The sequence below is a fragment of the Gigantopelta aegis genome, chromosome 1, assembly GCF_016097555.1.
Source record: "Gigantopelta aegis isolate Gae_Host chromosome 1, Gae_host_genome, whole genome shotgun sequence".
In the NCBI taxonomy this organism is placed as follows: Eukaryota; Metazoa; Mollusca; class Gastropoda; order Neomphalida; family Peltospiridae; genus Gigantopelta; species Gigantopelta aegis.
Window position 1 is genome coordinate 24,119,301 of NC_054699.1, and position 11,751 is coordinate 24,131,051.

Genomic DNA, 11,751 nt, shown 5'->3' on the forward strand with positions numbered 1-11,751 from the left:
TATCTACCAGCCTGTAGTCCGATTGCTTAAACAGTGCGCATCCGAGGCCGGTGGATTTATAACATAAACAGACATACCTTTTAAACGATAAAACGTTTGCAATTTCAAGAAACATCCGAAATAGTTTTTAATCGTATTGCCACTTTTTGAATGCAAAATGTAAAGCGACAACCTGTCCACTAAATGTTCAATGTCCCCTAACTTGTCTCCAGAATTCTTCAACGTACTTTGCAGCGTCTCCTTCAGACTTAAACCTAATTCATATATATATATATATATATATATATATATATATATATATATATATATAGATATAGATATATATATATATATATATATATATATATATATATATATATATATAAACATATATACTTTAGAACAATAGTTAAACATTGTTGAACAAAGGCATACTTTTTTTTCAAACACACTACCATCTGATTTTCAATGTTTAACAGTCACAAAGTATGCGTTTATCAAAAAACCCAATTTGTTCCATTTGCTACATGTGCAACTTTTTCAGATGCAATAATGCAATATTCAACACAAACCCCGAAACACGTGTCAGTTTGCGTCAAATGAGACCAAAATGGAGCACAATGCCACTGCGCGTGCTTTAGTAAACATGTCTGGAAGTGGCAGTCCTCTTTGTGGCGATGTAAGAGGGATGTAATAAACTTTTTGGCGATGCAAGAGGGATGGAAGTTTAAGTAAAGGATCTCCTCGTGAGTGTTGTATTCCTATAGACGAGGCACTAGAAGGAGATCCATGGAATCATCCACTAATTTGCCAAATACCCATTCGACTCTGCATTGTAAGAGATACGGCCCTGATGATGTATTACGGTTTTGTCGTTCAGATTACATGTCTCTTTGATGTTCCATCAATTGCCTTGAAACATGTATCAGAAAAGGATATTTAACTATGCAGGTTGATGGTAATTTGTAAAGATTTTTCATTTTAATTTACACTGACCTTTTACCCCAGAAATGTTATTTCATAGGGTATGGCTTTAAAACTTAATAAATTAATATGTTTTTTATATGCATTTTATCTTTATTCATTTTGAAGTTACATGCCAACGGACAATAGCAAACGAACAATAGTCTCAAAATTAATATGTTCTGCCTTAGTAAAATGTAATAATGTGTGTGTGTGTGTGTGTGTGTGTGTGTGTGTGTGTGTGTGTGTGTGTGTGTGCGCGCGCGCCCGCGTGTTAGTGTACGCACATGTGTGCGTTTAAGTTAGGTACCGCAGACCAAAAAAAAAATTTTAATTTTTTTTTTTCTTTATGGTCATAGTTTCATTAAATATGTTGCTCTTATTGAAAAAACATCACTATATTATCCAAATGAAGCAAAATAAAGTCGTAGTAGCCTTGTACTTCTGTGACCAAACATGGCCGAGATGACGATTTTAATTGTCATTTACGTCCACTTTTGTAAACCAAAAAATAACAGAGAAATTTCTGTTGTAAGCTTATAGATGTTACAAGCAGTTATCAATGTTGCATCTCTGAAAATTTCAAGTGAAAATATAAAGGGTTACTATTATTTCTGATAACATATGTATTCTTGGGGTAGGTTCGAAACCGCTCCAAAATGACAAAAACACACAGAAATCTTGGAATACGTAATTTAATGACGTAATAATTGATGCAAATGTTACATCAGAATAACATTTTCAGTTCACATTTATTTACGCTGATACAATAATGTACATCTAGACCAATAATAAAAAGGAAAACATAAAGGTTAAGATCGCAGATGGAAAGTGGATACACGTTACATAAAAAATAAGCTTCTTGTTTCAAAATATTTAAAAAAAAATATATATATCTATATATATCTATATATATATATATATTTACCTAGACTCATAATAATATTGAATACTTGAAGATTTCAATAAAAGATGCAATAAAACTTATCATATATGTACCAGTCTTTTAACTCAAACCAGTAAAAACTTATCACACGACGAATGACAATGATTGGCCAATATGTTTAATCAATTTCTTACATAAATATTTACATACTTTACACCTTCAATATCATTATTAGAAACAAAGCAATGTAAGTAGCCATATTTCACCTTTGAAAGGAATGTCCAAACACTCGTACAATATCAGAAAGGTAAATTTCTATCCAGAAAAAATATCCCCAAAACATATTTTAGCAGCTGAAACACTTAAGGCATGAGACAGCAGTCACACATGTGTGCTAAATAATTTACTAAATGCAGCTATGATTATTTTGGTTCAATAAAGTGCTTTATAAAAACAAATTCAAACAATGAATTATTATAAATATAACTATATACCACTTTGAATTATAATTAAAAAGATTATGGCTAGATCTACCAAATTTAGCATCCATGAAAGAGTATTAGTCTAAATTTGTTGATGAATTATTGTCACACACTTCATTTCTGTTCCAGGTTCTGTCACAGTTGGAAACAGAAAACATAACAGCATCAAGCTTGAAGTATAATTGAATCTACTGAATTTTGTCTCATAACCACGTGTACTCTCCCACTCCGTTTCCATTTCAGGTTTCTCCATAGACGCACAGAGACTACAAATTTCCTGGAATAAAGAAAAATACCCATTATGACCATGGCTATTTATCTTTTTGTTTCAAATATTGTAATTAGTTTGACATAATATTTGTAAATAGAAATATTCATTACATCAGATGAAACACACCTTCAAATGTTTTTTCTGTATGTAGTTATTTTCACCTGTACAAATGGTTACCAATAGTACCACCTCACATATGCCAATTTTAAGCAGAAACTTAATGTTCAGCAGAGTTCTTCATTAAATAAAAATATGATTACCAGTATTAATAGAATTAAATCGTGAGACGTTATCTTTTTTCTTATTTATAAATAGACTGAGACTTCAATTGAGGATTTTATTGGAATGTGTACAACTATTTTGCACATAAATGTAGAGGTGCATATCTTAGATACGGTAACTGTGAGAGTAACATACACTGTCATAATCTAATATTAAGTGTACTTCTTAGATCAGAACGTGTCATTGTGGGATCATCTGTTAGTCCTTAGCTGATGTGGAAGTATTCGCAACTGTAATATTGATTAGAAAAAAAACAATTATTACAGAGAACATTTTGTTTTTAAACTGTTTATTAGTGACAGTGCTATCAATTTAAGAATTGATTAGCAACTACTATTTAATGTTTTAGCATTGTATAGCTATATATCTGAAACTTGCAGTCGATCGTGATGCTATACAAATGTTCCCTGTATTAAATATGCAAATCTCATCTACTTTACACTTTAGTATCTTTTACAAATAATTAATTCTTTACCATTTTTAACAGTACTTAATATTCATTGATGAAGTGATGAAAAAGTATAATTATACTTAGAATTTAATGTTACTTGGTTACCAAAAAATTGAAGTTTGTGTCACAATGTGAGAAGTTATGTTACCTGAAACATTTTCTTTAAAAAATGTATTTACAAATATAACAGACTTAAAAAGTACAAATTCTCTGTATTATACTTAATAATTTATTTCCATTGCATTAATACTATTCTTTTATATAAAACTGATCCAGTCATATGCTAAACTCATTCAAATTATTTACATGAAAATAGATTTACATGTCTATATTTGAATAGTTATGCATTATCAAAATGTTTTTTAAAATCAACTTCAGCTATCAAAAACTGCTGAGTCATCGTGATAAGCAAAACATTATTTTAAGTTATTTTTAATTCAATATGCATTGTCTTCTAAAAATAACGCTTCAGTATGATATATATTCTACCCAAAAAGTTAATAATGGGTGGATAAATAATGACAAAGCATCAAATACGTTTAATTTTATCAAAATGTGTCCCTGCTGTGAAGTTCTGTATTTTCGCTTTTGCGTGTCAGCGGTTCAGAGTTACCTCCCTTGAAATATTTTCGATGTCGAATTAAACTAAATTGCTTTTTTTTTTAAATTACCAAAAAAATATTTTTATGCTGTTTTATTATATTACTATATATATCTATCAATATCTCAGTGAAATCGCCATTTTTGGGGCAAAATAAGACGTATTCAAAGTTTCACTTGCCTCAAAAAAAGTCTTTTTGTAGTCGTTCAACTTCGGAAACAGGATATACATCAATCGGAAGGTGTGTACTTGTCATAACAACAAAAAAAACTTGCAAAATCGTCATCAAAATAAGCGTATTCTGGCCTTGAACAACACTACCAATTGTGAACCAAACTCGTGACATTTCGGAATATGGGCGCAGCTGCGCCCCTAGCGGCGGCTGCGGTCGCTATTTAAGTTGGATATTGTAAATGCTACAGTAGTAGGCTACTAATAAAATACGTATCGAAAGAAAAATAAATCTGTGGAAAAAAATCAAAACAAACATTTTACCAAAATAACCTATGTATGTTTTTATCATATTACAAAGCATAAGAGCGTACTTATTGTTTATTACAGTAATCTTTGGACGGTTATGTCATCATGTAGGTTTTGTATTGGTGTCAATACTTTAGATCTGACATGTTCTTATTCCATGCTCTGTCTCTTCTGCTGTCATGTGTATATCGCGTCAGCACAGACGCAGTGTGTTTTGTCACATTCGATTCAGTTTCAATGCGTTCCTTTTTTAACCGTCACCACAACAGCCAGACCCTAAAATCGATGGTCGTCCAACGAACTATCTTTGTAAAATTCTTAAAATCCCTTAGCCAATAAAATTTAAAATTTATTTTGTTTAACGACACCACTAGAACATATTGATTAATTAATCATCGGCTATTGGACGTCAAACATTTGTCAAATATTTGGCACATACAACGGCCTTTTACCAGTTGTGGTGCACTGACTGGAACGAGAAAAAAAATCCAATCAGTTGAATGGATCCACCGAGATGGTTCGATCCTGCGACGCAAGCACCTCAAGCGAGAACTCAGCCGACTGAGCTAAATCCCGCCCTATCCCTTAGCTAATAATACCGGCCTCGGTGGTGTAGTGGTTAAGCCATCGGACATAAGGCTGGTAGGTACAGGGTTCTCAGCCCGGTACCGGCTCCAACCCAGAGAGCGAATTCTTATAGACTCAATGGGTAGGTGTAAGGCCACTACACCCTCATCTCTCTCACCAACCACTAACCAACTAACAACTAACCCACTGTTCTGGACAGACAGCTCAGATAGCTACGGTGTGTGCCCAGGACAGCGTGCTTGAACTTCAATTGGATATAAGCACGAAAATAAGTTGAAATGAAATAACCAATAATGGTCGCCACGGACAACCGCTTATTTTCAACCCTATTGATTGTCCGTTTTTTATAAGATACATTTATATTTGTTCAATTGATAGGTTGTTTGATAGTGATTGATACGGAGAGTCATGGGAATAATGTTTGTTCACTGTACCGGCCTCGGTGGCGCAGTGGTTAACCCATCGGAATACAGGCTGGTAGGTACAGGGTTCGCAGCTCGCTACTGGCTCCAACCCAGAGCGAGTTGTTTTAGTTCAAAGAAAGGTTACCCTACCTTAAATGTGTTTGCCAGAGAAAAACTCAGTCTCAAGATGAAAGACATAAAGGCAAGCTGTCTGAAAAATCTTAGTTTACTTTTTGCAGCCAGAGAGAAATAAAAACAATCTCACTGTCAATGTCAGTTTTAAGTTTCACATGCCATTTTCAAAAGACAGGAAAACAAAAAAAGTTCAAACTATTCCTTTCACAAATAAAAGTCAGTAGATGACTGCACAGAAACTTCACAGCTTTGTCCAGTTTTGTCAGAGGATGATTGCACAAATTTGACCAAGTTGGTCAATAGATGTTTGCACAAAAAGTTCACAGATTTATCCAGTCAGTTACTGTAGATGACTACACAAAAACTTCACAGATTTGTCCAACTTGTATTGGAAATAACAAAACAATACTAATTTTGTGTGCAATTTACAAATCAATCGGCTTAGAAATGAATAATTTGTAGTAAATTTCATAGTAATAAAAAAGGCGTTCCTAGCCCGAGTACTCTGACTGTAAGAGAGCTAGACGGACATTTGGACATAAATAATGAGAGCGTGTTTATGTTCAAATGTCCGTCTAGCTCTCTTACAGTCAGAGTACTCGGGCTAAGGCGTTCCCTGTGGTACGGACTTATAGTTTTAATGTGTATTAGCCTATTGAACGGACCCATGCTAAAATCACTCAAATTAATTTATTCCCAAATAACTGAAACACTGAAATAAATGTGAACTGTTTAATGTTTGTGGTTATTCTTGAATATTCCGTTTATTTAATTATTACCCATGCATCACTGGCGTAGGAAGCGGCATCGACGGTTTATATATTAATTTTATATGTGTGTGTACCCACCCACCCCACTTTTTGGTATCTTCCTACAGGCTACACCCGTGTATATTAACAAATTCTGGGTGCTAGGCCTAAGCAGTAGCCAACAACGAAAACTGTACCACGTCTTCTTCAAATGACCTTCACCTTTGCATGCGGACAAAACGCGATGACTTGTAGTCTGTGCATGTGGTATCGAGAAATCCTTGATTGTTTTGTTGAGATCGCACGTTGTTGTTTTTGGAAAATAAAGCTACAATGTATGAGATGACTGGAGTTACGATAATACGATATATTTACCTCTATAGGCCTACAGTATTTAGCAGTTTGTAATAAAAGCCGTTTAATCGCCACACACGTTACCGTACTATCATGCGATCTCGTGTGTCACCAATTACTGTGGTACCTAATAAGAGCACGTGTTATTTAATGATTCCAATTTCAAACAAATTAGTTATGCTCATATCCATTCAACGTCTAGGCATGTCTAGTCTGGGTCCAGTCTCTAACAACGCCAGTGATTGGGTCCATGCCACGGCGTAAGATGGTGCCAAAAAGTGGGGTGAGGGTATATAAAAACCATCGCTGCTGCCACCCCCCCCCCCCCGCCACGCACCCCCCCCCCCCCCCCCCCCACACCCCCCTCAACCTCCATTTAACACACACACTAACGTGTAAGAGTTATCCTACTTGAGTACTTCTGTCGTCTGCTTTGTCGATCCGTGACCACAACTTCTCTGTGCGCTTCCCCCCACCCCACCCCACCCCATCAAAAAAACAAAGTTCAGGGTCGGTGGCAAAATTTAGGGTCGGTCGGGTTACCGGAAACAAACGATTTTTTTTGTTTGGCCTAAGGGCTCAGTGAGTAGGTGTAAGGCCATTACACCCTCTTCTCTCTCACTAACTACTAACAACTAACCCACTGCCCTGGACAGACAGCCCAGATAGCTGAGGTGTGTGCCCAGGACAGCGTGCTTGAACCTTAAATGGATATAAGCACGAAAATACGTTAAATCAAATGTTCACTGTTCATTGTTGTACGCGTGTAGTTAGGATATGGAGATTTAAATCGAAGTCGTTCACGTCCGGTAAAGATACAGTTTTAGGATACAGCAATACTACAGAAAAGTTGTTTAGATCAAGTACGATCGTACTTATATAATTGATAAAATAAAATTCACATAAATTATTTGCAGAATTGATTGAATATACTGCATGTACATTGAATGATTACATGTATTTCTTACGTATACGAGTATGTTTAAAGAAACAGTTACAAAAAGCCCATCCCCAGTCTGGAGCTCGACGCGGTGAGACGTGTTTGTTTCGCTTGTGCACACTGCACGTGCTTTCGCGACTCGACTTAGGGATCCTTCACTTCGTTGTTTTTGTCAGCGAAGTGAAGTTTTCTACTGGGATGTATGCGGCCATTGGAACTGATTGAACGCTGGAACGCTTCTCGTTTCGACAGTCTGCACCACCAGGTTGGATTCTTTTTTAGCGAGATTCCTTGCCTCCACGTCATTTCTCGGTCGGACTATGTTGACTTTTTTGTTTCGTGACTCGTATGACGACCATTCTGCAGAACGCCACGGTTGTTCGCGTTTAGTCTCTACATGTCCGAGCCTGTCCTAGCAGCACTGGAAGATTGACCGCCCCACTCTAAGAAGAAATAGGAAGCGGGGTCGGCCCCTACTACTCTTTTCTAGACTTTACTTTGTTTTATTGTGATACCATCTCGTATCCTCCAGAGTCGGGCCCGTCCGCACCACTGTACCAACCCATGACGACTGGACTATACCCTAGTCTGATTCTCTCTCTCGTTCAAACGGATCCGGCTTCTCAAGATCTGTATTTCAGCACAGCACTACACTTCCAACGTCTATTGACTGTCAATTTAGGGGTTTTCTTGACGGGATGCAACCCATTTCGTCTCCACAAGCTGTGCACCCTAACGGTCTTAACGAGGCCACTCACGTGGACATATAGATCGGACTTTAAACTTTTAGACCTTCGTTCAAACGTTTATGTCGAAATTACTTTCTTTTTTAAATATTATTAAATAGTCCGATCCTCTCTTCCTTCTCTTATTTACTTTTGGACTGTCCGTCTAAAATGCTCCAAATTATATAAATATTCGACCGAGCAGTCAATTATTTTTATTTTTGGCTTGTAACTTTTTTCCTTCTATTTAAATTCTATTAACTTTTTGACCATTTTCAACTCTACCCCCCCCCCACCCCCACCCCCACCCACCCACCCCCCTCCATGCCGATTCCGGCCACTGATCTTATCTAATTTCGTTTTGACCACCCGATCTAATCTAGCGACCAAATTTAATGAGTAGAATTTTCTTTATTAATTATATTCATTAGAGATGCGCATCAAAATTTTAAAGACCCACTATTTAATTTTTGGATTGTCCGCTTAATTTTTTTCTGTCCCGGGACAAGCCCCTGGCTATCCAGAGACAGGCCCCGGGACGGACATGCTCGAAACTCTAGTGGTATATGAGCATGTAAAAATTATTCGCACTCGCACAAGAAGCTGGTACGCATTCAACATTCCAAAACATACATGACCTTAATTCAACGCTCCTGCGTGTGCTGTAACCTCACCGTGGTGCAGGGGTGTAACATTCTCGTTGAGAATGGCCAATACAGCACAAAATTGAAGTTTTGAGTAGAATTCAGTATCCGTAAAATTCTGTGATATTTGTGTTTCTGCACAGTTCTTTACACTGTTTTTGTTTAAGTCTTATTTTTATATTCATGTTGATCATCACTTTATTTATTTGCATTACCATAGTTTGACACCCAATAGCCGATGTATTTTTCGTGCTGGGGTGTCGTTAAACATTATTTCAATCATTCATTCAACGACACAAGCTACAATAACTTTCCTAATCTTTTGTTATGCAAATAGCTTTAGGTATTGATAGCGAGACGAACGTTCATTCAACACATACAGAGATTTGTTTAAAATTCAAATAACTAAATCTCGTCCATTTTCGATGATGAATTATATATAACGTAAGTCGGGGTTTGGGTTTATTTTCAAGCATATGCAAAGAAACAAAAAGAAACGTTTGTTTTATTTAACGACGCCACTCGAGCACATTGATTTGTTTATCTTATTATTTGCTATTGGACGTCAAACATATGGTCATTCTTATACTGTTTTTATCTTATCATCGGCTATTGGACGTCAAACATATGGTCATTCTGACACTGTTTTTATCTTATCATCGGCTATTGGACGTCAAACATATGGTCATTCTGACACTGTTTTTATCTTATCATCGGCTATTGGACGTCAAACATATTGTCATTCTTATACTGTTTTTATCTTATCATCGGCTATTGGACGTCAAACATATGGTCATTCTTACACTGTTTTTATCTTATCATCGGCTATTGGACGTCAAACATATGGTCATTCTGACACTGTTTTTATCTTATCATCGGCTATTGGATGTCAAACATATGGTCATTCTGACACTGTTTTTAGAGGAAACCCGCTGTCGCCACATAGGCTACTCTTTTACGACAGGCAGCAAGGAATCTTTTATTTGCGCTTCCCACAGGCAGGATAGCACAAACCATGGCCTTTGTTGAACCAGTTATGGATCATTGGTCGGTGCAAGTGGTTTACACCTACCCATTGAGCCTTGCGGAGCACTCACTCAGGATTTGGAGTCGGTATCTGGATTAAAAATCCCATGCCTCGACTGGGATCCGAACCCAATACCTACCAGCCTGTTGACCGATGGCCTAAGCAAGACGCCACCGAGGCCGGTATGCAAAGAAACAAGGATTGAATAGGAATTAAATGTAACGTTTTCAACACGACTATAGTAATCGATAATGCTGTACACAGAGACTAAATATAGAAGTCTGCTAGTTTACCTGGATGTGCCATTATTGGTCTTGATCCAGGTATACCGGCCTCGGTGGCGTCGTGGCAGGCCATCGGTCTACAGGCTGGTAAGTACTGGGTTCGGATCCCAGTCGAGGCATGGGACTTTTAATCCAGATACCGACTCCAAACCCTGAGTGAGTGCTCCGCAAGGCTCAATGGGTAGGTGTAAACCACTTGCACCGACCAGTGATCCATAACTGGTTCAACAAAGGCCATGGTTTGTGCTATCCTGCCTGTGGGAAGCGCAAATAAAAGAACCCTTGCTGCTAATCGGAAGAGTAGCCTATGTAGTGGCGACAGCGGGTTTCCTCTTAGAATATGTGTGGTCCTTAACCATATGTCTGACGCCATATAACCGTAAATAAAATGTGTTGAGTGCGTCGTTAAATAAAACATTTCTTTCTTTCTTTCTTTCTTGATCCAGGTATACAAAAGTGATTTAACCTATGCAAGGTGATGGCAATTTGTAAAGAAACATCTTGTTTACACTGAGATTTGTTTTGTTGTTTTTTTGTGTGTTTTTTTTTTTGCATAAAACAAATGTTATACGTGATTCCTGATTTTGCTCCATTGTAAGATGTTTCCAACAAATAAAAATTTTCTACGAATAAACTTACATATTAAATATATTTTCTTGTTTAGAATATCAATGTCTGTATATTCAATGTGTTTCTGGTTGTCTTAATATTTGTAAGAAGCCCAAACTGGATTTTGTTGTAAAATAATGTCGTACGTACGAACTTTTTTATTTTAGGACATAAAATGAAATTAACCTAGTACAAATATTAAAACGATCAGACACACGTTTAATATACAGCCACTAATATGTTATGCAGAAAAATATATTTGATATATAATTACAACCCTTAAAAACTCTCTGTTAATCGATAACATCTTAAATAGTGCAGCAAACTCAGGAATGCCCTTTTAATACGATTTTTAGAATTAAGTATACCGTTATTCATTTTGGAGTTACCAGGCTTTACATCGGTTCTCTTTTGACGCAAACGGACAATAAGTGGAAGTGCATCTATTCTTAATAAGTCTGTAGAAATATTTTGGCTTATATTATTTCAAATAATAAAGAAATGGCGTGGATTTGTGTCAAGTGTGAGTGTATGTTTGTCTTTTTAGTGGGCCTAAAAATGTGCACTGTGTTTTGGGGAACGTATCGAAAACTATATAGTGTTGGTCGTCTGTTAATTATTGTTTTTAGGATCGTACTTTCCGTATTGCTATCTGGTTTCCTAAGATATGTGTTCGCATTTTCTGAAGGTCAATCAAGTATATATGCATGTGATCGCATTGTCTGAAAGTAATCAATCCGTCTTTTCAATTTGACGCGTGTGACACAATTTAACACATGGCAACCAATAAAAGGATTGTCGTTGTCAAACCTGACAGACTGGTTCCCGTCGATACCAAACACACCTAACGGTCCCGTTGAATACGATCGATATTTGCCAGAGATGGTACAATGGCCG

The 11,751-nt window shown here is 36.6% G+C and overlaps 1 long non-coding RNA gene across 1 annotated transcript; it reads right to left on the reverse strand.

Moving 5' to 3' along the window:
* Nucleotides 1-1,621: 1,621 nt before the first annotated feature.
* On the reverse strand, nt 1,622-3,906 carry LOC121367385. Its single transcript, XR_005957373.1, has 2 exons — nt 3,852-3,906; nt 1,622-2,587 (listed from the first exon to the last, which is right to left on the reverse strand). It is a non-coding gene; the product is annotated as an uncharacterized LOC121367385 (long non-coding RNA).
* Between the last annotated feature and the right edge of the window lie 7,845 nt (nt 3,907-11,751).